General features: G+C 38.4%; 1 protein-coding gene and 1 long non-coding RNA gene across 7 annotated transcripts in view; one reads left to right on the forward strand and one right to left on the reverse strand.

Annotated features, from left to right (window-relative positions):
- Positions 1-27,046, reverse strand: part of LINGO2 (leucine rich repeat and Ig domain containing 2) — a 1,108,854-nt gene that overhangs the window by 765,796 nt on the left and 316,012 nt on the right. The window lies entirely within an intron of this gene.
- LOC139078723 (uncharacterized) lies at positions 1,609-26,897 on the forward strand. The gene is made up of 5 exons (XR_011531752.1): positions 1,609-1,722; positions 17,415-17,618; positions 20,867-20,996; positions 24,199-24,272; positions 26,772-26,897. It is a non-coding gene; the product is annotated as an uncharacterized lncRNA (long non-coding RNA).

Genomic DNA, 27,046 nt, shown 5'->3' on the forward strand with positions numbered 1-27,046 from the left:
CTAGTAAGTAATATGGTACCAAAATGCATATTGCCTGGGCATTTTAGAATACTGGATTAAGATAATGCTGGTTTAGGAAGGAGCATGTGTTGTAGAATAGATGGGGAAAACAAGGCCCTGGGTAAGACTGTAGAAGGCCTTTTGTGCCACACTGAGCAAGGCAATTATGGACCTATAAGAGAATTTTCAATAGGAAAGAGAAGAGGGCAAAAATGACATTAGAAACCTTAGGCCATCTGAATACAACATTCTAAATTTCCATTATAGATACTGCAGAAGATGCAACCAATGGCTTAAAAAGCACCATGTCATCCAATCCTATACATTGACATATATCGTGCACCAGTCAAGGTCAGATGGGTGGGAAACAGGTTTCAGTTCCACCAGGAATGGATCCACTATATAAATCCATAGCATTGATGACTTAAAAATTGAGGGCAGACAACTTTAAAAATGATTTGCAAAAAACTGGCAAATATAACTGGCAAATATGAACAAGAGAATATAATTGATCTCTCATTCCAGATTCAGTTGAAAATAGCAGTCCTGGGGCCATTGTTATGGCACAGAGTGGGCACAGAAAATTGGAAGTCTACCAGTTTTTACTCCCTGAGAAACAGTAGGGGTCTTAGCTAATAGAGCTGTGAATATTCAATGAAGGCCAATAATCAGTTTGCCACAAAAATAGCAGCCATCACAGCTCTGACAGCTTACAGGCTTGCCAGGAAGGGCACCCCATACCCACGCACATACTTGGTACGGGGTGGAGAAAACACCATCCTTATAAGCAAGCCTTCAAGGGTTGCTGTTTAATGGTTCTGTCACAGGAAGGATTAACAATGCACAGCTTCCTTCTCTGCTGCTTCACAGCTAGTATTTTAATATGCCCAGAATCTCTAAAGAAACTGTTAGTATCTAACTTAAATAGGAGCACGCACGATTTACATGCGTTCTTGTAAAAGATAAATAAATCCCCCAAAGGCATATTGGTTACACAAAGATAGATAGCCCCAGTGTTCACAGTGAGCATCACACCTCGGAGAGGCCTCCAATTACATTTGGTTCTTGTCAGACTCAGACAAAATGTTGGTGCTCCTATGAAAGTCTGCTGAAACTGTGCTTCTTTGTTTCCTGGGACTTCTCACACTTGAGGAGCAGGGAATAAAGGACTGCACAGAAGCTGGGCTGCAAGATCATAAAAAAAAATAAGCAGGGGGAATGGTAATAATGTCCTTCCTGGTGGGATGCCCACCCCAACACAAGCAAGTGATGGAGAAGGTTCTTAGGGATTCACTCTTACAGATCAGGGCAGCTGGCAAAAAGGAGCAGTTGAAAACCCCAACCTTGAGGATGGATGACTCCAGCTGTAGCTGCTACAGGCCCATCTCAAGGCCACCCTCAGAGAAGAACATTGTGAAAGAGTGCTTGGGAAAGCCTAACATGTTTGCCCTGGAGTCTGGTAACAACAGACCTGGTGCTGGATTCTCAACTGCACGTTACTGAATTGGCTACACTTGCTCTGGCAGCTCATAGACAAAGCAGAGAGAGACATGGGTTACAGAGAGTGTTTGGGGTAATGTATTTGTGAAGCAAAGAATAGGAGGGCATTCCGACTTCTGTTCCATGACAACCTCAGTGGTTCCTCCGGTTCTATGCGAAGAGGCAAAGAGGGTAGAGGAAGAAGGAGTTTGGGACTATCCAGGTGACCAATGGCCAATTAAGGTAACAGCCATTACAGGGGTGGACACAGACTGTTGGAGGGCTGGAGGTAGTGCTGCTCCTCTCTCAGGGGGTCCTCACTGACAGGGAGCCGGGGTGAAACTGGACACTATCTTCTCCACAACCAAGTCCACCATCAACAGAGACCATGAGCAACAGACAAAATCTGCCTGGACAGAGTGAGGCCGGAATGACTCACAAGTGGTCAGACCTTTTCTCTTCGTATCTCCCATGGCCCTTGTGCCCTCCAACCACATTGAAGCCAGACTCAGACGAGGGGGAGGGAGAAGTATTTCACAGCCAAACCACACTCAGCCAAACTCAACATCCCCCACCTCAACTCCATGGTGATGACTGGAAGGCAGAGTACAAAAGCAGACAGACCAGACTCTCTCACCTCTCCAAGTTACCCAAAATAAATACCTGACCTGCACCTTGGGGAGGAGGAAATGTTAAACTGGGCACAAGGTGGGAGTTTAACTGTAAAGAAATTGTAATAACTTAAAGTAACCAGAAATACAAGAAATGGAAAAAAAAATGCTAGAGATGACATTGAGTACAGGAAAAAACATGTAAAAACAGACCATGGTTCAAAGTAATAAATGAATAAAAAAATAAACTTTTTATATGAATACCCCACAGCTTTTAAGCTACTCAATAAACCTGTTACTGGGTTAGCCTATTTGATTAACATTACCATATTTAATTCTCATGACAATTATGAGATGAAAATCATATTATACTCAGTTGGTAGAAAAGTAAATTGAGGTCAAGAGAGGTAAGCTTCCCAGAGTTCAGTTACTAAGCTGAGATTTGAAACCAGGTCCCGTTGCTTCTAAAAGACATTCTTTTTTCTCTCAATCATCTTATTTTCCCAGGCTTTCTTGGTCATAGACAGCAGAACTTCAAGTTCAGTAAGACCTTCTGGGTATGTTCCAAATGTAGGCAGTAGAAGGAATTACAAATAAAAGGATATACTATAGCGGCAGCATTATCAACTGTAACAGTGGGCCACTAAATGGAGATCCAGGCGTTTGGCGACTGGGAGATCTAGCAGTAGATAGGAGGTCAATATCTTCAAAGGTGGGAAAAGTAATCTGACAGTGTCTAAAGGGACAAAGGCAATAGAGTCTTGCAAGGAGACTATGATAGACTGCGTTTTCCCAAAGATTATCATAACCATATCTCCAGATATCTAATTCTTCTAGAACTTTGTTATTCCTCCATGAAGAGGTGAAGTCTGTGTGCCCTCTCCTGAACCTGGGTGGGTCTATGTGACTGCTTTGACCAACAGAGTATGACCCAAGTGGCTCTGAGTTTAGATCAAAAGAATATCATGCACTCTTGGCACACTTGCTTTTGGAATCCACTCACCATGCTGTGAGTAAGCCTAAGCAGCCTTGGAGAGGTTCAAGAAGAGAGAAACTAAAGACCTTGGCCCATAGCCCTGGATTAGCTCCCAAAGATAGAATCAGATTGCCAATCACATGAATGACCCTCTTGAAAGAGGATCTTTCATATGGAAAATGAAGCTTAATATTCTGGAGGAGGAAAAATAATTCTCTATCCTTCTAGGTTCTTCACTGAGACCCCTGTAGGAGAGGGAGAAATTTTCCTCTACTCCTCTAGGTTCTTCTGGCTGGTCTAAGAGTTAAATTGACATGCAACAGAATAATAGGAGAAAACCAAACAAGTTTAATAACCTGTATATATGGAGAACCCCAGGAAAACTGAGTAACTTGCCAAAATGGCTGAAGCCACCACCTTAAACATCATCTTCAGCTAAAGACAAAGGAAGATGTTGGGGGTAGTGGTTTAGGACTTCAAGGGGGCGGAAGGCAATTCACATGGAGATGGAAAAGCAAATGTCTGGTAAACAAATATTTGCTATGACTTGCAGAGACAATGGGACATGGGGAGGACTTTGATCAAATGGGCCTTGCTAGGTTCCTCCCTGTCTACTACACCTAGTTCATACTATACTATAGTTACCTATGGTATTAGCTCCTTCCTGGAACAAGCTGCCTATCTTAAATTCTTTTAGGCAATTAGGGAGAAGTTCAAAGTTTCTTCCTGAGTCTTTTGTTCTTAAAAATAATCAAGCCAAAGAGACACAATTTGGGATAGGAAATTCTGTCCCCATACACTTCCCTGTAATAAAAAGAAAGATTAACAAGAGAAAAATAAACAAAAGTTTAATAACATGTATAACTCCTGCATACATGGGAGATACCCAGGAAAACTGAGTAACTCCCTGAAATGGTCCAAGCCACCAACTTAAATACCATTTCCAACTAAAGACCAAATAAGGTGTTGATGGTGGGAAAGTCAGTTATAGGAAGTTGCCAGGAAAAGCACAGTAAACAAGGGTAAGGTTGTTAGGTAGACTTAAGTCTCCACCTTCTCCATTGATGAGTTTCTTGAGATTTAGAGTCATCCCTCTCTTCCTCGTGTAGGAGGGAGACAGCGTTTCAAATGGAGATTTCCCTTATAAATATAAACGTCTCTTACAAAAGAGTAACTTCTACTCAATTTTCAGAACTTTTTTGTGTGTCTGCTGTTTCTTAAAAATAATCAGCCTAAAATAATCCTTATGCAAAGAGGCATATTTTGGTGTGGCAAATCCTGCTCCCCTGAAATGCCTATGAACATTTCTTTGTTTTTTTTAAAAGGCCCTCTGGCATTTATTAGACCATATCTTGTAATTGTTTTCAGCTATGTACACGGACAAGCTTAGACTGAAGTGATAGGTATATGTATTGACTTCATTGTATGATCATTCATTGTTAAGCTATGAAATTAAAACTCCGTATTTAGCACTATTCACAATAGCCAAGACATGGAAATAATCCAAGCGCCCATTGTCCAATGATTGGATAAAGAAGATGTGGTATATATATATACCATGGAATACTACTTAGCCATAAAAAAAGACAAAATCATCCTATTTGCAACGACATGGGAGGATCTGGAGCATAAGACAAAGTGAACTAAGGCAGACTGAGAAAGACAAACACCCTATGATTTCATTCAGATGTGGAATATAAACAAACATATGGACAAAGAAAACAGTTCAGTGGTTACCACGGGGAGCAGGCTGGGGAGGTGGGCACAGGGGGTGAAGGGCAGTACTTGTGTGGTAACAGACAAAAAATATGTACAACTGAAATTTCACAACGATGTAAACTATTATGAACTCTATAAAAAATAAAATAAAACTCTATTTAACTGGAATCAGGAAAAAATAAAACAAAATAAAAACAGCTGACATTACATGGAGCAGAGAGGAGTCATTCTTGAAAAGTCCTACCAAAATGGTAGATTTATACAAAAGGTTAATACTCATTACTCTCTCAAGCCTTTACAGTAAAGGATGGTTTGTTTCACAGTAATAGGGAAGCGATATAGGGATGCAGTCACAGACACTAGACAGCAGGAACAGGACTCTAGACTCTAGGAATACAAGGGAGAACTCATGGTAAGAGCCTACCTTAGAGGACCTGGCTTATGAAACAGAACTTCAGAAGTGAGGAACAAGATGGGCCATCCGTTTCTAGACCTTGGGTGAAAAGAGGAGGCTTAGCCCCAGGAATCAGGAATAAGCCCAATTAGTAGGCTCTTGGTTAGGGCAGGTTTAACAAGTCTGACTTGATGCTCTTGGAGTTAATTGGCCTCAGATGTGGGAATAGGAAGGCCTATCCTGAGGGACGAGAAACCAAGTATGTCATAGTATTGAGTTTTGTATCAGACTATACGCTTCATTTCATGCTTCTAGTGCCAGAATGGCAAATGAGTTTCAACTTTCAGACAACTCTGATTTATTAGTGGTAGTTGCCTAGAGTAATATATTGAGAAGGACTGTGAGGCAGCCTGCAGACTCAGCAGGAAGGACCGAGATGACTGATGAGTGATGTCTTTCACCAGTGCAGAAAAAGCTACGCGACACGCATACCATGCATTTTCTAATCCTGTGTTAAGTGTGACTAATTGCAACATTGTAAATATGGCCCTCATCACAGGACCCAGTAGGAAAACAATGCAAATTACCTTTATGCTTTGTACAGTATCAGATGTTTACCACAAAGTGAAGAACAGATCTACAGTCATAAAATTAGTAGGAATTTGGTAGTCTGAACTAACTTGTACTATGACCTTGAGCAAAGCACTTGATCTCTTCTCTTCTTCTTTAGCACAAGAATATAAAATTTTCATAACAGGGTTGTTGTGAGGGTGAATGACAGAACACAAAAGAATATGCTTTGTGGACCATGAAGGCTATATGCAAATTAATAGTTATTAAGGCTTATTTTCATTATGGCATATTCTTTCTCCATTTTGGCCCAAACCTGTAAGTCTTCTTTGTTCCAACTCTTCCACCCTCTATGCCTAATCCATCACAAGTGCTAATCAATCCTCCATTACGAAACAAAAGTCCTTTCCTTTCTGTTCCCACCAATGCCTCCTCAGTTCCTTTCTTACTACCTAGTACTTATATTATGACACCATCCTCAAAATGGGTGGATTTTGGGGGCCGGCCTGGTAGCACAGTAGTTAAGTGTGGGCATTCCGCTTTGGCAGCCTGGGGGTCGCCGGTTCAGATCCCGGGTGTGGACATGGCACCGCTTGGCACATCATGCTGTGGTAGGCATCCCACATATAAAGTAGAGGAAGACGGGCACGGATTTTAGCTCAGGGCCAGTCTTCCTCAGTGAAAAGAGAAGGATTGGCAGCAGGTAGCTCAGGGCTAATCGTCCTCAAAAAAAAAAAAAAAAAGGGTGTATTTTTCTTGGCTAAAGTGGCTATTTACAAGTGAGCGAAGCTAGAGGTAGGAAGAAGCATCAGAACCAATGGTGGAGAAGAATCAGTAGACAGACCTAGGAACCAGGAACCAGCCAGAGGAGAACAGAATCAGGGATCTAGTTGGGCTGCTGAAATCTAGAAATAGAGTGGGAATTGGACATCTATTAGTCAGGAATACAGGTAAGCGTCTGGCCAGCAGCAGTCAAATTGCAGGGAGATAAACAGGCAAGAGAAATAGGGCATAAATATCAAGAAGCTTTCTATTAAATCTACAGTGATATCAAGAATTTCCACCTGCCTCCCCAAAAGTTGCCATCCTGAGTTTCCTGATTTCAGTCAGAGCATTTCATTTTTATGTGTTTTTTTAATTGGGATTTCCATATATGCATTCTTTTAAGAAAGGGCAATTTGTTGTTAAAAACTTTGAGAGCCACATCCTATATCAATCTTCCTGCACTGTAAAATAGATCTATTTGCTATTTTCCAAATATTTGGTGCACTTTTCCATCTCTACTTGATTTGCTCTCTCTGCCAGCTGCAGACCCATATGCTAACTCTCTTCTAGCCTCCCATACTGAAATGTTCTCCATGGTTTAAGATCCAGCTTATGCAGCACCAATTCGGAGTTAACACCTGGAAGAACCTCTGTCTCTCCCTCCTTAATAGTGTTTTTAACATCATGTACTTAGCAATTATCACACATCATGTTGCATTTGACAAATGCAGATGCCTGATTTCTTCATCCTGGATCATAAGTTCATTCCCAAAGGGTATCAAGAATGGTTTTCATGCTTTATATTCCTCTTACTAGATTCTACCTATTGTAGGGGCCTCTTAATAGTTTTAAAAAAGTATAGACTGATTGATAACATAATTGGCTTATTAGATATCTTTTTTTTACTATAAGTGGATTCTGTTGATTCTAGAATTAAGCAACAAATAGCTAGAAAAAAAAGCAGATTAATTTTTGTCACGCACAGAAAACACCCAGATGCATTCTTTCTTTAATCACAAAGCAAGCATTAGACCTCAAAGAGTATTTTTATAATGCTGTGTGCTGCGTTTAAAGAAATTCGTTTTCAGTACTTGGAGGATTTCAAACCATAATTTTAAAAGCAGCAATTTCCCCATGCACAGAAAATGTCTGTCACCTATTCCCTCTCTTAGACAAAGTTAATCTTTTTGATTTCACAATGCCAAAGGATATTCAAAGACATGTCCTTTTCTAACTTCAACTGAAGAGATATTGTTTCATCCAACTTGTGTAAAAGTTTTAGTTAATTTAATATTAGAAGTCAAGTTAATAAAAGCTGACAGAAATCAGCTCTATCTAATGGTTTATTTGAATATATATTGTGAAATACTGAGCTTCTTAGCAGGTAAATGAGAATAGAAACAACTTAGTTCTCTGGGGAAGAGAAAAGAAAAAGAAAACCCTTTAGTGGTAAAAATCTGTATGGCTTCAGTGGAATTGGGGGAACATTCTTGTCTCTCAAATTATATACCATGGTCTGGAATCATAGGTGGTCAAGAATTAGGTTATCATTACCTCTCTATCCTATATTTCTTTTCTTTTCCTTTTTTTTTTTTTTTTTGTGGTGAGGGAGAGTGGCCCTGAGCTAACACCTGTGCCAATCTTCCTCTATTTTGTATGTGGGATGCTGCCACAGCATGGCTTGATGAACAGTGTGTAGGTCCACACCCAGGATACAAACCTGCAAACCCTGGGCCACCAAAGGGGAGTGCATGAACTTAAGCACTACACCGCCAAACTGGCCCCTCTAGCCTATATTTCTTGATCGACTTGGTGATAACCTCTTGATTTCACGTTTGCCAAAGAAAACTATCCACCCTATGCAAGCTTGAGTATTTGCCTCCCAATCTACTGGCAATGAACATGAAGGAGGGATACACGAACCAGGATGTCTGGTACAACACGTGTGGATCAATATTTAAGAAACGATGAAGATAATAGAAAACCAGAGTACTGGGGAATAAACTCTCTAACAGAAGTGAAAGGTTACAGTCACCCACTGCCTCTTCTGAAACTGTTCAGCTGAGTGGGGAAAGATCTGGGAGGAATTTGTAGAAGTTATTTTGGAACCAATAAAATTATTGTAAGTGGTTCCTTCTCTGAGTAAAACTTGAAATATTGCACTGACGGACTTTCATGACATGGATATCCCCTATGTGAATGCCATTCCCTATGATTCCTGCAGCCCAAGAGTCTCAATATTACTTTGCATTATGCCAGGCATTAAGCTGCAGGGCTGAATGGGGGTCTGGTTACCTCAACAGAAACTAACTTTAGGAAGATGGTAGTAATATGTTTAAAAGGCTAGAAGTAAAATGGGCCCTGAACTATCAGAGCAACACACCAACCAATCAGAACAAACACTGGGAGTCAATAACCTGCATGGCCAGACCAGTGTATAATAAGTCTGCCTGTTGGTCACTTAGGAGTGATTTCTTTTTATCGCCTCCAGTGACATCAATATCACCATCATATTAGCTGTTACAGTGAGATCTTTGTATAATAACCAAAGGCTTTTGAAAATTAGAAGAGTATATACCTTTAGCTCTACAGGGAATAACGAGCCAGTCAGAACTGAAAAGCTATAGGATGCATCCTCTTCCATAGTCAACATTTCTCTGTCCCACTAAGGAAGGCTTCTCCTGTGCACCTGCTGGGAGTTAGATATGAGGATCTGAAGAACTCAAACAGAAATACTGCAAAAAGCACCAGCCTTGGTTCCAAAAGCCTTGGTTTTGTTGATTACGCTCCAGCACAAAGAAAATCTGGTTTGGATTATTGCTGACCGTTCCAGTGATAATAAAGTTGGCCAGATGACCAATTCAATGCTGTAGTAAACATTGGCCTCTGTGTCTAGGGACACAGAAAAAACCCAGCAGGCCAAAAGAGTATCAGGAAGTCAGTCTGAAAGTAAGACAACAAAGTCTGTCACTTTGAATGATGTCCCTTTTTGTTTTCTTTTCATTAGGATTAAAATGGTTGAGGGAAAGACTCAAGACAAGGTCATAAGCAGATGCCTAATATATAATCGGCATAGCTGGAAGAGCTAGAGGTGCAACATGATAACAGGACAATCACGGAAGTCAACTAGGAGGGCTAAGCAAATCTGAGTGCTCCGGCATAGGTTTTCTCCACTGAAGCATTTTTGAAATCCAATTTCAACGTGGCGTGGATGCAGGGTTATTTGTGTGAGGAAATTCATTTAAAACAACGTCCTGATGTCTGTCCATGATTAAAACGGGCATAAACATTGGTTTTGTGAATAGTCAATTCTAATAACAGAAATTCAACGCTTGTTAAAAACACTTCATTAAAATAGTAAGAATTAGGGGCACAGCACACAGAAATAACGCTGAGAGAAAGAGGTCAAGGTATTTATCGGAATCAATTCCACAGAACCCGAGAGCGGAAAGAGACTTCAGCTCCTCTACCCAGTCTTTCTGCTAAAGTGGAAATCTCTTCAAGATATTCACGACAGGCAGCTATCTGGGGTCTTAACTGTAACTAGGGATAATGAGCTCATTCATTTTTGATACAGTTCTAAATAATTAGTCCTCTGTATATGGAGCTTAAGCCTGCTTCCGTGACCTCCTATTCACCGTTTCTAGTTGCACCCAATAATTTCACCTATTCTTTAGACTGAGCTATATTCATTTATGTTCATATAATATGTAAACCTTAGGTGAGTTACTTAACCTGTGTCTCAGTTTCCTCATCTTTAAAATGGAGATAATAACAGTACCTATTTCATAAAGTTGTTGGAAAGACTAAATGATCAAATATATGTAAAGTGTTTAGAATAGTATCTGACAAATGACAGGCACTCAATACATGGTTGTTGAATGATTTAAGGACATTTGACAATTACACAAAGATGAGTGGTAACTAATACGATGGGAAGCATGTTTAGAATCCTGAAAGATTTGATTAAGTTATGACAATCAAACAAAACTCACAAGGTTAAAATTAGCAATGACAAAAAAATTCTGTACCAAAAGAATGCTGAGTTTAAAACATTGGTTTAATTTATAGTGGAAGAAAATAGGGTTTTATGATGCTGGAAAAAGAAAAGACTTAGAGGGGCTGGCCCCATGGCCGAGTGGCTAAGTTCGTGCGCTCCACTGCAGGCGGCCCAGTGTTTCGTTGGTTCGAATCCTGGGCTCAGACATGGCACTGCTCATCAAACCATGCTGAGGCAGCATCCCATATGCCACAACTAGAAGGACCCACAACGAAGAATATACAACTATGTACTGGGGGGCTTTGGGGAGAAAAAGGAAAAAAATAAAATCTTTAAAAAAAAAAAAAGAAAAGAAAAGACTTAGAAAGTTTCTTGACCACAAAACCAGTGTGAGCCAAGAATATGACTTGGCTATTTAAAACTCAAGGCAGAGCAAGAGTAGCATGTCTAAGACATGGGTTATATGTGACAGTATACTACAATATATATATACATTTGGCTATATATATAGATAAGTTGCGCAGAATATGCCACCCCAAAATGTGGCACTTTGACATATGGATTATTCTGAGCCGAAAGCAATCAAGACTCAACAGACTCAGAAAAACTTTTACTCTCCCTTAACTGCCTGAAAGAATTTAGATAGGGGGCTTAGCCCAGACAGAGAGCTGTTATAAGAGAGAACATTTTTTTATCTGAAAGACCTAACTGGATGGCAGGCAAACATCTGATTATCAAACATCTGCTCTTCTTATTTTCCTGGGAATTGCCCTCCTGTCCTTTGAAGCCCCAGGCCCCTATCCTATTCCTTGGCTCAGGATGGCTTATAAGACTCAATTGCTTTACTGCCTAGGGATCTCATATTTTTCTTGGGTTCCTGTACATATGAAATTAGTTTTTGCCTGTTAATCTGTCTTATGTCAATTTAATTATTAGATGAGCCAAAGAACCTAGAAGGGAAGAAGGGAAAACTTTTCCACCCTTATGATAACTCATCTATCTAGATATAGATATAGATATATTTTAGAGTATATGAGTACGTGTAGCCAATGTCTGGAAAAATACCCACAGTCAATGACAATGGTTATCTTGGAGAGTGGGTAGGGTAGGATGACTTGGGGGTTGCGTTTTGTAAACTCCTCAAGAGTATGAAGCTATGAATATATATTATTTTTATAATGATTAAAAACCCAAAGGAAATTCAGTCTAAGTCTGAATTAATGGAAGTAAATGTTATATTCTTATCCATATCTTCTAAATTCTACTTGGCTATGTGTTCTCACCCTTTTTCATGACACTTGGCAGTCTGGTTAAGTATAATTCTTCTCAGAATAACGGCTTTAAAAGGAAAAAATAAAATACAGAGAATTACAAAGGCACTATTTTAAAATTCATTATAAAAATGTTAAAAACATTGTGATATATTCATATATAATCTAGAAGTGTATATAATAATACTAAAAACTAATTTTAAAATAGAGGTGAGCTCATAAAAATTTCAAATATCTATAACAACTATAATGTGATACGAAATTATCTGTGATTTCTATTCATTACAAAGTCACAATTATTGCTAATCCTACTGCAGTTTGTTGCCTACATTTGTAATTGAAGGAAGTGCTAAATTTTAGTTAGAGATTAGCTTTAATTGGGGGAATCTAAGTTCCCATATGACTCTAGATTGATTAGATACATATACCAAGAATCTGTGACCGAATGAGGTTATCCCATCCTTAGAACATCAGTGAGTCAGAAATAATCTAAAGGAAGACACAGAGTAGAGCAAGGAGTCTGGAAATCATGTCAAATAAGGATGATTGACCTACAAGACAGCCTGATAACAGCCTTCAAGCAACAACACAGAACTCTTGCCGTGAGCCAGGCACAGTTCTCAGCACTGGTCCCTTTACTTGCCTTACATAGGACAGGACTTGTCCCAGGCCCTTTCTGTAATCATCCAGCTTCTTCACAGAAGAAGGGACCTCAGGGACATTATCACTGGAGTGGTTAACCAACTGGGCTTTTCTCTTACTTGATCAATGACTCAATTCAATACAAACTTAGTGAGTTCCTAGTCTGCATATGAATGGGAGTAGGGGCTGTCAAGGACAACAAGAGGAGAAAGAGAGAGAAACACAGAAAGAAAGAGAGTATATAAAAGATATTTGGCTTTTGCTTACCATTCAGGAGATTGCATTTGGTGGATGGGAAAGGAAAGGCAGAGTGTTTGATTTATCAATAATGATTTACTTGTACACTGCCTTTTTACAGAGAGGTAAAATTAAGGAGGTAAAAAAAGCAATTGTATATACACTTTGGCCATAACAGGCATAATATAAATGCCATAATCATTAAGAACATCCATTCAGAACCAATTCTAGTGAAACACTGTCTGACACCAGGATACATTATTAGAAATCAGAACTCCTCGGTAAAATCCAGGACAAAAATCCCCATTACTATAATAGAGATAAAAACAGAGTGCGCAAACCCACAAATGAGGAAATGACAAATTTGGCCTGGAATAGATGAGAGAAGGGGACATCTCACTAGGCCTTGAGGGATGAGTAACATTTCAACAAATGAACATGAAGGGAAATGCTTGCCTCTTGGGCTAAAGGAAGACTGGGCGGGGAGTTGTGAATGTTCATTCCAGGAATGAAGACAGTCTGATAGAGCTGGAGCCATGAATGAGTGGGCTGGGGGCAAGCAGGGAGAATAATATAGGATACAGCTGTAAAAATTGATTGGCAGCACATCGTGGATGACTTGCTATCACCTGCTAAGAAGTGTGGGTTTTATCTTTAGAGCAAATGAGATTCAAAGTTAAGAAGGCTTTGAACAGAAGAATTGAAATGAACAGATCTGTTTTATGAAGAGAACCCTGGTCACTCAATGAAACACAAGGTAGACAGACATAAAGATCAGGAGGAAAATCTGTTAAGAAGCTAAGATGACAGTCCAGGTTAACTCCCCTCAAAGAGAAGATAGTTCAGCAATAGCTCTGGTTGGATTTTTAATGGATTTATAATTTATAACTCTATATGATCTTGAGATTTTAAATCTTCTTTCTTATTCCCCACCACAACCACTGCGATTACAGACAGCTCCTCTTGCCCCTATACACATGCACATGCACACTCACATGCTGCAAACGTGTGCACACAGCACACACACACATTCACACAATATGAAGAATATGACCATTCCCCATAACACTGGGCTAACTTGAGAAGAGCAGGAGGTTGGGACACCAGTGGAGCTTTCAGCAGTAAAGGAAGCAAAGTTCCTTCCTCCTCAAGAAAGGGAAAGTGCCAGGTTATTTTAGTAATAAATTAACATTAATAATAAGTTAATATCAATAAAGGAGTCTGCAAACTACATAATTCAGATGTGTCCTATAACCCATTAAGAAAATAAAAGAAATTAGCACTGAACTGGCCATTTTTAGTGATTTAACTTACCCCAATCATAAGCATGTGTGCTTGATATATTCACTTACTTGTGTTAATTATCAATTTCCTACTTCCATACATATGAAGTGAGCTTTCAGGGAATTTTAATTTTCCTCAGAAAAATAAAAGAAATATGCAAAAATTATTCTTACATAGGAAAACAGAGATGGAGAAATAACAAACTCATCAGACAAATTTTCATGGACAGAAGGAATGTCACATGGTTCCAGGCACACTCATGCAAGGGTTCCAGTAACCAATGCTCCCAACAACCTTTTATCATCTTTATTTTCTTTCTTTTTATTTTATTTTCAACTTTTATTATTTTGGAGCAAAAATCAATAGTATATGGAAGGTGAGTAATTTGCTGAGTAGCTAGTAGTAGTAGTGACTAGATTTAAGTCTGGGTCTGTCAGAAATATTCATTGGGAGCTTAAATTGAAATTTAGAGGGAAGTGATAAATAGATTGGTATAGCGGAGGTAGGAGATGATTAGACCAAGAATGATAAGAGAAGTAGCAGAAATTGGTAAAGCAATTACAGGTGAAGAACCAGACAAATGGAAGAGGATGAAAAAATGACTGAATGAGGACAAAAAAGAAAAAAGAAAGCTGCTATACTATATCAATACTATAAATTGGAGTCACGTTATCCTTCACCCAGTTATTACACGACCCAGACGCATTCCTAGGAACATTTCTGCTTCTTCTATAGTATAATCAAATAGCGACAGTAACTTCAGCCTTAATGTAAACTTTAATTTTACATTTATTATTTCACTCTTCTATTCTACATAAATTGGTAAAGAATTTTTAAACAAATTTTGGAGAACCAGACTTGAAAGGAGCATACAAAAGCAAAGGGAGATCTCATGATATTTTCTTTCTGATTTGGTTTATTCCATGTACATGCTTTTAATTTTTTTCTCAAGTTTAATTTCAGAGCTCTTTGACTTGTTCATGTTAAGTAAAAACCTTTTAGTTAATTTAAATTTGCTTTTCAGGGAATTATTTTCAATTTAGTGGTAAATTTCTATCAATAAAGAAAAGCAGTTGGAGTTGTCAAAGTGTTCAAAGGAAACTCATTCTTATTAGCATTTCCTTTCATACTTATCTGATATAATGAAAACAAATGCATTGTTTCTCACACTTAATACTTCATTGCTAATGACATTTTTCTTTACCTATGCAGCCTTTTATAACTTTTTATAAATATCTCATATGACTTGTTCAAATCATATTTCTTATTGAAACTTAAAGACAAAAGAAATGTCATATGGAACTTAGACCAATGGTTCAACTTACTTCAGTAAATCTGGAGCTGATAAAGAGAGTATGTTATTTTATGAAGCATATATTTTGTCTTATCTGCTCTATAGAACCGTAAAACTTCTCTGATCTTTCATAGTTGGGTGTCTTAAGATGATATGAACATCCTACACACACACACACACACACAAAGAATTTTCCAGAAAATAAGCCACTGGCTCACACTGCTCCACAAAAAGATAATTTTAGTCACTTCCCACATAATTATTAAAATGAAAAAAATAAAAATTTCCACGTGGGAGTACTGATCCAGCCACGCTCTTCCTGTATTCCTCCACGTTCTTCCTCTCCAGTTAACCCAGAGAACTTTAGTCCAAATGGCACCACCTGAGTCAGGCTTTCACTGTATTCTACTCAAGAGAGACTACTCATTCCGTTAGCACTTGACTCAAGTTTTGGTTAGAGTACCTATTACGTTTTATTCTGGTTATCTGTTTACAGGGCTGTCCAGTCTATCTCTTATACTACTGGCTCACAGGGGGAGCCCATCTTTTGATGCCAAAGAGAACAAACCAGCTCTGGATGGGCTAATCCTTAAGTGTGAACAGCTTTTTCACATCCATAAGCAAAGACAACTTAATATATTTCATATTTATAAGTAAATCTGTTGGGAACCCAAACCTCTTCCCCCAGAGCAGAAGTGGGATGTTAATAGTAGAGTTCCACTCTGGACTGTAATCGTAAGCCTGTTCTACCAAATCTTACATGCGAATACAGGCACGTGCCATAGGGAGTTCTTCAATACAGTGAGCCCCTTATTTTCTACCATATATCACCATCCTTTGCACATGGGTTCCTTATCCTAGAATCAGAGATCTGACTACGATTCCAAAAACCTTCCTTCAAGTTCCTTTTAGAAGCTCATATGTACAGAAGCCTAAATCCGAGAGATAGAGAAGAAAACTGAGATATCAAAGCAGTATTTCTATCTGAATATTGCTGAATTCTCCACTTTCAAAGAAAAGGCTTCATATTCTTTGCCACAATCAACGCACAAGTGTAACCTTACAAAATCTCTCAGCAATGCTGAGCAGTCACAGCCTCTATTACCCTTCCATGATTTTCCTTGTTCATTGCTTTATCTCCAGTACCTGATAAAGTCTCAAATAAATAAAAATATGCTCACTAAATATTTTTTGAATGAATGAAGTAACGCATAGCAGAGCAGGGATAGAAGTTCTGCAGTGAAGACTCAAGCAAGATAAGGGAAAGTACATCTGGCCCTTGGACTTGCTGTCCGCGAGGTGGTGGTGAGAACAGGCAGGAGGCAGCACTGGCCAGAAAAGAGTTGTCATTTCTGGAGTCATGAACTCAGAAAGGCATTGAACATTTGGACAGAGAACTAGATTCACGAAATGAACCATTCTTGGCATATATATCTGCCCCAAAGCAAGAAGAATTTACAGGAATCTTACTAAAACTTGGAGGAGGGGCTCTTCTGTAAAGTTTCTTCTGAGCAAGAGATATTAAGTGGAAATTGATAATAGATACTACGCATAACATTAACATGTTGTCTTTCCTATTGTAACATGCTTATTACTTAATTTTATCAGACATAGAAATATCGATGGGGCCTCCACGGGGTCACTTAATCCAGCTATCCTGCTTTTCCAGAGTCAACAAGTTAGTCAAATTAAATATTCCTACCAAGAAGGACTTTAGAAACCTGTTTGTATGACTAAGGAGGGACAGTGAACAGTTATTTTAAATCCTACTGGTTTTTACGTAACATATGTATTTACCTTATTAACATCTTAATTTCTATGGAAAAGGAATTGAGAGTTATATGTCCAACTAAATATACAAGGCCCATTTTTATCTGTCCAGCTTGCTAACATTATCTGTTCTGGACAAAATATTCTCTTTTCTTAGCTGTTCCCAACCCTCCTTTCCCACTCCTTTCTTACCTGCTAAAATCCTGCTAATACTTTAAGGCCCAACTAAAATGTTATCTACTCCTATGGAGACTGTCTAACTTAGAAGAGTCAGATGTCCTGCCATATGCAATCTTCACCAAGTCACACTCTCTGCTTTACATCCCTTACAACTCTTTTCCTTCTCGGCTCATGATCCTTTTGATGGCAGGTAGCAACTCTTTTCCATTTTTGTCTTTCCAGAACCTGAATATAGCAGATGCTCAATTAATATTGAATGAATAAGTCGTTGAAGGAGTGAATGAACAGGTACCCCGAATGAAGATGTCTTCTACTCTCACACTGGTCCATGGAAGGAAGAATCAATATCCTGAAGTGAATGAGAAATTAACAATTTGAGAACAAAAACAAAGATTCTTCATTACCAGTCCTGGCATGTGGTAAGAGGTTAGTACATGTCAATTCTCAGATAATCTAAATCCTCTTAATTTAGCTTCATATTTAGTAACAACTGTAACAAATATTTTCTCGCTCATATCATTATTTTAGGATATACTCCTACTTGATAAAAACAGATACAATTAGGATAAAATATTTATCTTTTAAGTGAATGGACTCTCCTAACACACAGCAGTCCCATTTGATATTCAGAAAAAGCCATTTCTTGAATAGTACTCTAACACTGGGGAAGTTTGTGCAATTCTATAGTTTAGTCCCAAAAGACCAGATCTCTTTTACAGGCCAAAATTATCCTTTGACAGAAAAGTGTGCTTTCAACAGTTGTGTGTGTTAGTAGATGTTTTTGAACTATAAGATCAGGCTTCATAAATATATCTCTCTGTTCTTTTTTATGCTGTGTTTATTCTGTTTGTTCAAGCCAAGAGCTAGGACATAAAAGGATGCTTTCTTGAGAGACTGAATATTAGAAAGTCATGCATCTAAGTGCACAGAACATTCAGTCTGCCAAGCACAGAATCAAATATCTGAAAATATAGTTTGATTTCTTGGTTAATAACATTGCACAGTTGCCAGCCTACCCTTCCTGAACAGAACTAGCTCCCTAAACAGAGCACAGGAACTATGAGAAATATTGTTGGGATAATGGGGTATGTCCAGTGGTACAGTGCCAAACTAGCCTCCAGGCTGAGAATCAAGTTTGGAGACAGACAGTGAAGGCTACATCCTTTCGTCCTATGAAACATTTTCCTTCAGTCGTAAAATACTAGAGAAGGATGATAACTAAAATCTGAGGCTGTAAATTTCTATAAACCCTGTGTATGAAGGAGAGGGAAGTGAGAATCAGGAGGTGACATTTCCAGAAAAGTTATCTAGATTTAAATTTAAATGTACTAGAATTTCTCATAAAGGCAATTCAAGGTTGAGAGAGGAACAAAGAAACAAAGCTCTATAAAACTACTGATCTTCAGAAGAGAGAAAGTAAAGTGAGAATAGGAGACAAAAAGGTTTGAGAATCATCAACTACCTGAAGCCAGAGCATTTGTATGTGGTCTAGATGGGGATTCACAAAGTCCAAATTAGTTTCATAATTATACTAAAACATTATTTGCCTTTTCATACCCATTCTGTCATAAACATACAGTGATGTTTTCCAAAATCTACATGGCATGTGATGTCACAACAGATTGAATGCAGAAGCAGAGATGAGAATCCAACTGCCTTCTATTAGGTCAGACACTAAAGAGATTGTCAAAAATATAAAACAGCACCATTCTTTTCATTACTTTTTTCTGGCCTTAGAAAACAAGTATAGTTGTTTTTACCAAATATGTTATTTAACATGATTATTTACTAGTTTTATTTTATTTTTTTATTACTAGTTGTATTTTAAATGTCAGTGCACATTTCCAGTATTTCTCAGTTTTTATTTTGAATATGGTAAATATTGATATATATTATCCATATAAACAAAAGCTCTGGGGGATCCTCAATACTTTCTAACATTCAAAGAGGTCTCAAGACCAAAAGTTTGAGAACTACTGGTTTATGCAATCTCCCCAATCTCAGCAAATGTCTTTATTATTCTCCCAGTTGCTCAAGCTAAGAATCTTGACCTGCTGGCTTCTTCCTATCTCTGCTCCATCACCATAACTTGAGATCCCATCCTCTCTGACGAGGCAAGAGCACCTTGGCTGCATCCTTGCTTCTACTCCTGACTCTCTCCAGTCCCTTCTTCAATTCATCAAGGTCATTTTATCCAACAGATGCCACAGCCTCAGTGTCCAGATCCTGGGAACTTTTCAAGGCTATGACACAATGTTTGGTACTTACGAAAAATAATCATTGACTCCAAACATTTTTTTTAATATACAAAACAAAAATTAATTCATATTTATTTTAAAATCTAAAGATTGCCATATCAACTAGTCAACACAATTAAGTTAGTTATAAAAAAGTTACATTACATTAGGAACATGGGTGCAGTTTAACATGCACCCTAAGAATAGGATAAGGTCTCTAAAAGGGAGAGTAATTTGGTTCATGCCCACCTCTCCACTTTCATCTTGTTTATTTTCCCACCTGCTATGATATAACAACACTTTTGGGGTTACTGCAATTAGAACATGACAAGCTCCTTTCACCTCTGAGTTCGGGCACATGCAGTTCCTTGAGTCTGAAATATTCTCCAAACTATATTCCAAGTGAATTATTTCTCATGTCTCAGAAATTGTTTTTGTTTTTCAGAAAGGCTTTCCTTAGCCTTTCTATTAAAAAATAGATAAGTATTACGTCCCTAAGTTACTCTAACACTCCCAAATGTCTACTCTTTCACAGCACTACTTATCACGATCTTGTAATTATTTCATTTACCTATAGTTTGATTGATTATTATCTACATCTTCCAACAAAATTTAAGTTATCTTAGGGCAGAAATTAGGGATGAAAGATATGTACGTGTGGTATGAGAGGGAGGGGGATAGAAGTGTTTGACACCTAGTTCATGGCTGGACTAATAATAGAAGCTCTAAAACTATCTAAAAGGTAGATGAATAAAATATTGACTCCCCATTTAATAGTTATGTCCCCTTAATATTCAATGTTTCTGGGCCCCAAATTTCCTTATCTGTAAAACTGGGAAAATATTAGCTACCTTCTACACATTTATCCATTCATCCCACACAGATTGGTGGAGAATATACAATATTCAAGCCATTGTTCTAGACACTGAGAATTTAGTGAACAAAACAGACAAAAAATCCGTCTCCTCAGGGAGCCTACATTTTAGTGGGGGAAACAGAAAATAAACAAGTAAAGTGTATAATAATAAAAAAGTGGCAAGGGCTATGGGAAAAAACAAAGCAGAATAAAAGGATCAGGAAAGCCAGGAGTGGGTGTGTAGGGGATGCAATTTTAAATAGGGTGATTAGAAAAGGTGAAAGGTAACATTTAAGCAAAGACCAAATGGGCATTAGAGTGATGGGCATTGGATGAGTACAAAGGTAAAGTGCATGGCCAGAGGTAGCCACTCAACAAACAGTTATTATTTTTGCTAAGTGCACTACCTGGAAAAGAACCAAGGGCACAACCCAAGTTGCTTCAGACCTGAGAAAAAAACCTTCCTCATTGAGATAGTCCATTTCAAAAATGAGGCTTTGGGTGGTAGGGCATTCTTTTGAATCAGGAGTCTTGTGGCTGAATTATCCTAAAAGCATTTCCCACTTCCCATGCTGCTCTAGGATTCTGATTCTTGTAAGCCCTCCTTGGATGGACATACAACGAAACTTGACCAGGCTGTGTCAAGGAATTCTCCAATTTCCTGGGAAGAGGATGGTGCTTAGGACCCACAGTCAGCCTGACAATAAGAAGGTACTCTATTCCTGCCAACTCTCCAGGATTGAAAGGCTGTCCCTGTCCCCCGAGTTGGAATAGATTAATAACAACAACTGCAATAAAAATGGCTACATATTTTGAACAGCTGTACCATTTATTTCTCACAACAGCTCTGAGATATGTACTATCATTACCCCAGCTTTCACACCAGGAAGCTGAGTCTCAGAAACTTAAGTGGGCAAGCATTAAGTGGCTGATGAGGTGTCTCTGCCTCCAAACACTGTGCCACAAGACTTCTCTATTATTTTACTTTCCTAAACACCTATTAAGGAGGAGAAGAAAAACCTCACTGATATAACTTTTGGAAATGAGTCGAGATTTCCTCATCTTCTCTAGGACGGAGCAAAGCAATGATATCTTTGAGTGAAGGGGAAATAAGGTATAGCTTATACAGAGATGGGTGTCCTAAAGTACCCACAGAACACAAGTTCATTGGTCATTGTAAACAACTTCTGTAGCATGCCAGGAATACTGATGGACAGAAAAGTTATGAATAATTCCTTTGGAATAGCTACATGCCTTCAGATCCTCTGCTGGTTCATCAAGTGGCATCCCGTGAGATATTCTCCCCCTCCAAATTAACTCAAATGTTCACACGCTTACTTGTGGTCCCCTTAGTTGTGAACTGTCTCTGGGCCTAAATAAACCTACTTATGAAATTCTGAACTCTCCTGGAACAACGATCCCATCTCTGAAGATATTTGATTTATGTCTGTAAAGTTACTCCAGGATGAGATAAGGAATAATTACAGAAAAGAGTCTGTTATTGACTCTTGGCTGTTTTTGAAGTTATTTTTCTCAGAAATGTGACAATTATAAGACAGAAATTAATATTTTACTATGTTCCTAGTGAGACATAATGACTGCTTTTTCAAAAGGAAATGATAAATGCTAGTATGAAACTGAACTATGACAACTAATGACAGCAGGGAGACAAATTCTGATTAAAGCTATTGTACTGTAGCTCCTCCAAATCCGATGAATATCTTTAGAAATTAAAATATATGCTGCACCTTAAAATAAGAAAGCAGTCAGTAAATTCTCCACGAACATTCAAAGTTCAAGAAATAATACTACCTTGAATTATCATAAATAGTACAATTTGATCTTTACGATCTATGAAAATGCCATTCACACAGTTCAATCTGAAAATAAAGCTTGCATTTTTAAAGTGTATTATTTCCAATTATTCTGACTTTAATACGTATGGGTTTCTATAAGTTAAAAAAACATCATTCACTCTCCTGTCCTGTACTTGCACAAAACTTTAATGACCACATGACTCCCAGGACACAGAAATAGATAAATACATCAGACTGAAAATAATGGCAAAGAGATAGAAAGGAAAAAATAAAAAGAGATAAGGGAAGAGAGGGAATGAGAAAGGGAGAAGAGAGACATATGGAAAAATTGACAAGAGAGAGAGAAAACAAAGAGAGAGAATACAGTGAATGAAAGAGAGACCTAGAAAGAGAGAGAGAGCAAAGGAGAGGAAGGAGCAGAAGGAGATAGAAGAGAAGGAGGAGGAAGAGAGAGAGAGAAAGAGAGAGCAGGAGAGTAGAGGAGGGGAGAGAAGCTCAAAGGAGAGGAGAGGAAGGGAGAAAAGGGGACGAGAGAGGAGAAGAAAGAAGGGGAGAGGAGAGGAGGGGGGGAGAGGAGGAAAGAGGAGGGGACAGAGGAGGAGAGGAAGAGACAGGAGAGGAGAGGAGAGGAGGGGAGAGCAGAGGAGAAAAGGGGAAGGGAGAGGAGAAGAGAAGGAGAATGGATCTCTCTGCTGTGAAAAGTATCTCTTTCTGAGCATATGCTGAACCATAAAAGTTTACCAGCTGTCTGATCAACACCCACCTCAGAGGAAAGCACCATTCTTGAATTGAGGCAGATTTCCAGGATAGTGATGTTATTGGTTGTTTTTTGCTTATGTTCTGTTTCGTACTGTTTCACTAAGCTTAGTTATAAAGGAAAGCATAAGATAGTGGAATTAGAAAGATCTCTGTTCAAAATATTGGCTCTACTTCTTACTGACTACATTAATTAGAGCAAATAACGTAACTTCTCTGAGTCTTACTCTCCTCTTCTTTAAAATGGAGTTAATTATATCATCTGCCTTGCATGGCTTTTGATAAAGTATCAATAAATACTATGTACATGTAGCTATATTAATATAAATACCCCAGATTTAAAATAAGTTATTTCTGCCTAAAGAAAAAGACAGAAGGAAATAATCCACGATGGGAACAGGGGTAGTGTTCGGATACTGGTTTTGGAGAATCTCTTTTTTTTTATTGAGATTCTGATAGTTTACAACATTGTGAAATTTCAGCTGTACGTTATTACTAGTCAGTCATCTTATAGGTGCGCCCATTCACCCTTTGTGTCCACCCCACCCCCAAGTTTATATTACTAGCATAATGGAAATGCATGCATTTATAAAATGTTTAATTTGAGTATCCAATACTGTACATTATTTGTGATATTTAAAAGGTAAAGTCACAGAACATTGTTTTTTTTTGTAAAGATTGGCACCTGGGCTAACAATTGTTGCCAATCTTTTTTTTTTTTTTTCCTGCTTTATCTCCCCAAACCCCACCTGTACACAGTTGTATATCTTAGTTGCAGGTCCTTCTAGTTGTGGGATGTGGGACACCGCCTCAACGTGGCCTGACGAGCAGTGCCACGTCTGCGCCCAGGATCCGAACCCTGGGCTGCTGCAGCGGAGCACGCAAACTTAACCACTCAGCCACGGAGCTGGCCCACATTGTTCTTTTCATGTTCTATCATGAATTGATCTTTTTAAATCACTGCCCATCCCTGCTGTCTGATGGAAACACTTTAAAATGATCCAGGAAAGTACAGCTCTTAATCTACACTTTCCAGTGCCAAAATTTCTGTTTGGGCACAAAATATCTACCATCTAGTTATGTGCATTCTTAGAAAGAAATAAAGTGGACTCTCAGCATTATAGATTTAACATTCATAGCTTACGTTACAGAAGTGACCCCAAAGTTCCAGGACATGAAGTCAGTTTGTTGTTCTGCTGAGACATGGCTTATTATTACAAGCACTTCAAGGCTGGTGTGAAGAATGAACCACGGAGTTAGGGAGAGAGCCTAGCTGAGGCACGAGAAGACACATCTCAACCCAGTTTTATTGTTCTCTCTTTTATTTATTCATCTTATAGAGGAAATCATATGCCAAACAGGTACTCATGAATCCGAGGATCGACAAGTTCCCTGGAGGGACCACTAACAAATGGTGAGAGCTTATTGTACACCAAAAAGTTATGAATATTTGAAATCCCTTGCCTCAAACAGGTCAGACCAACACATTACACTTCTTTAATGTACTCTTTGGGTACTGAGTGTAACCCTTTATGGTAGGAAAAAATGTAAGTCTCATGGAAAAGATGTACCCGGTACTGTGATGTGTCCAGATGCTCTCTGAATTCCTCTGAATTGGGGGGGTACAAGTATAGCCGTTGTTGTAATATATTACTGAACATTTTTTGGCATGAAAGATTCATTTTTTACCTAATAAAATCTCTGAATACACTGTGAAAGTAATGAAATAATAAGTTCTTAGCATCCAGATTTCCTTTGGGATTAAAGTGAGAATAAAATAAGAATTGCCTTTCATTAAATTTTCTTATTATGTCTTATGAAAATTAATTACCCCTTGAACAGACCCGATGTAAAACAGTTATACATTGTATGTCTCCCATTTCCAGCATAGCATCTTTTCAAAAAATTAATTATAGCCAATAGTTTCAATTCAAAGGGGAATAATTAAAAGCAGTGTGGGGGAGTGAAGAGATAATGATGTCATTTTAAAATTAATTGAAGCATTTAAAAATTAACTGGCCTTTCCTAAAGTTTAATTTCTGTTAAAATATAATAGTTTATATACATACATGAGTATTCAACATTTATATTAAATCTGATTTTGAATGTTATAGTCTGAGAAATAATAGTTATTTAATAATAAACTATTTTAGTTTAATAGTTAATTTCTCTTATTTAAAAAAATCCTTCAATTTGTGTAAGACAAAATGAAATGTCTTAGATAAGAAATTTCTTTAAACTGAAAACAGTAGCTTGAATGTCACTGTCTGCTAAACTTTGTCTATGTATGGGATCTTACGAAGGTCAGAGACAATATCCTTTGGTGTTCTTTAATTAAATTAGCCCACTAGAAGTATGGCATCTTTCTGATGACCTTTAGAGTTACAACGACAAAATTCCAGAAAATAATGCTGCTTCAGACACTCACACACATATCGCCAACCTCAGAAATCATGGCCCTGGTCATGAGTCTAGTTCTATCCATCACAGGACATAGGCAGAAGGCTCACTGTATATTTCCCTTTGTCATCCCAGTAAAGATGCTCCCAGGGATGAATGTGTACAGGTAACGAGTGGCAGTTTCCAGACTGGTGTAAGTGAATCGAAGGATATAGCCCAGGTCTCACGCATTTTTCCACTGTAGTCAATAGGCCTGATTCTTGTCCACTCAAAAACATCTTATTTAAGCTTCAGTGATATACTTCCACCACATTTGAGCCAGTCACACCCAAAATGGGACAGAGGAGGCCAAGTAGAGATTAATTTACCTAGAATGTTTTTCCACGAATCTAATTCTGCTCTGGAGCCATCACTCCTGAGAGTACTGAATTTATTGCAGTTTCTGGGAATTTTCCTTTTCTGAAAGAATAAAAAATATTAGGTAGAAGTAAGAGTTAACTGGAAAATGACCAATGCACCTACTGGATAACACTGTAGCTAAAGACATAGACACGCAAATAAGTCAGCCTTGGTCATTTCATTCATCATCACTGTAACCACCAGGGGGCCCCCGGCTTTGCTTCCACCTTTACTCTGATTCCCTGTTCTTTTCCAGAATTTGCTCAGCTCCTGACCTCACAGTTTTCATTACCATCTCTGGGCCCAATATGTTCCTTACACTGCATTTGACTTCTCTGTTTTTATACTATTAATATGAGGGGCATTAGTCAGTTTTTGTTAGAATATGTTGCAGTAACAATGAAAACAGTTCTCAATGGCTTATGAAATCAAGGTTATTTCTCACTCACATCATATATTGAATATTGATTAGCTGTGGCCTGCTCCTCATATAGTCTGGAATCCAAGCTGAAGCAAAAACAAAAACAATTCTATCTTATACACTGCTGTTCCCATGGCAGAGGGAAAAAAAAGCAACGTCAGACCCATGTGAAGGCTCTTAAAGCTTGTTCCCAGAAGTGGCAGTATCAGGCCACATATATTTCAGCAGCCAGAGCAAGTGACATGGCTAAACTGAATGTCAAGTGGATGAGGAAGTATAATCCTCTCGCACAGAGGAGTGGAGGGGTGGTGAACGAGGATGCAATTCACTACAGATGTGGCCGCTGTGCTCAACAACTCTGACTCACCTCTGGCCCCCAGGACTCCAATCCCAGGCTTACATACCTTGGTAGGCTGATAAGGAAACAGATCCCGTTATTGTCAATATGAAACCAGCACGGTTTAAGAAGGAAATCATGAAGTTGAAGGCAGCCCTGACTTCCATAGAAATATGCTTTGACTTGACCCTTTTTTTTTTTTTTCAGTTCAGTCAACCTTATATGTCAGGTGTTTTACAGGAATCACAGGGTCTAATTTATGGTGCATCATTTCATCTGAGATACATGTGAGACTCATGGGCAGTTATGTCAGCTCCCATCGATCTGTTATGATCCTGTCTTTTCTTCCTTCCCAGCTTCTCATCCCCATGGAGCCTCTCCAAGCCCACAGCTCCATCTGAAGTGATTTTCTGCTCTGGAAGAAACTCCCAAGAGTCATATGTCAAGACCAGAAAATAAAATAAAATTAAATTAAATTAAAATGGGTCCATTGTGCATTATTGCTCATCCTTTCAACTTCTAAATCCAGTAACTGAATATTTATATATCCATATACAATTATTGCCTAAACCTATATATTTGTTTTATTCCATGTAGATTTTAAGGGCAGTTTTCAGACTTTATAATTATA

This window comes from Equus przewalskii, chromosome 22, assembly GCF_037783145.1.
Source record: "Equus przewalskii isolate Varuska chromosome 22, EquPr2, whole genome shotgun sequence".
Lineage (NCBI taxonomy): Eukaryota > Metazoa > Chordata > Mammalia > Perissodactyla > Equidae > Equus > Equus przewalskii.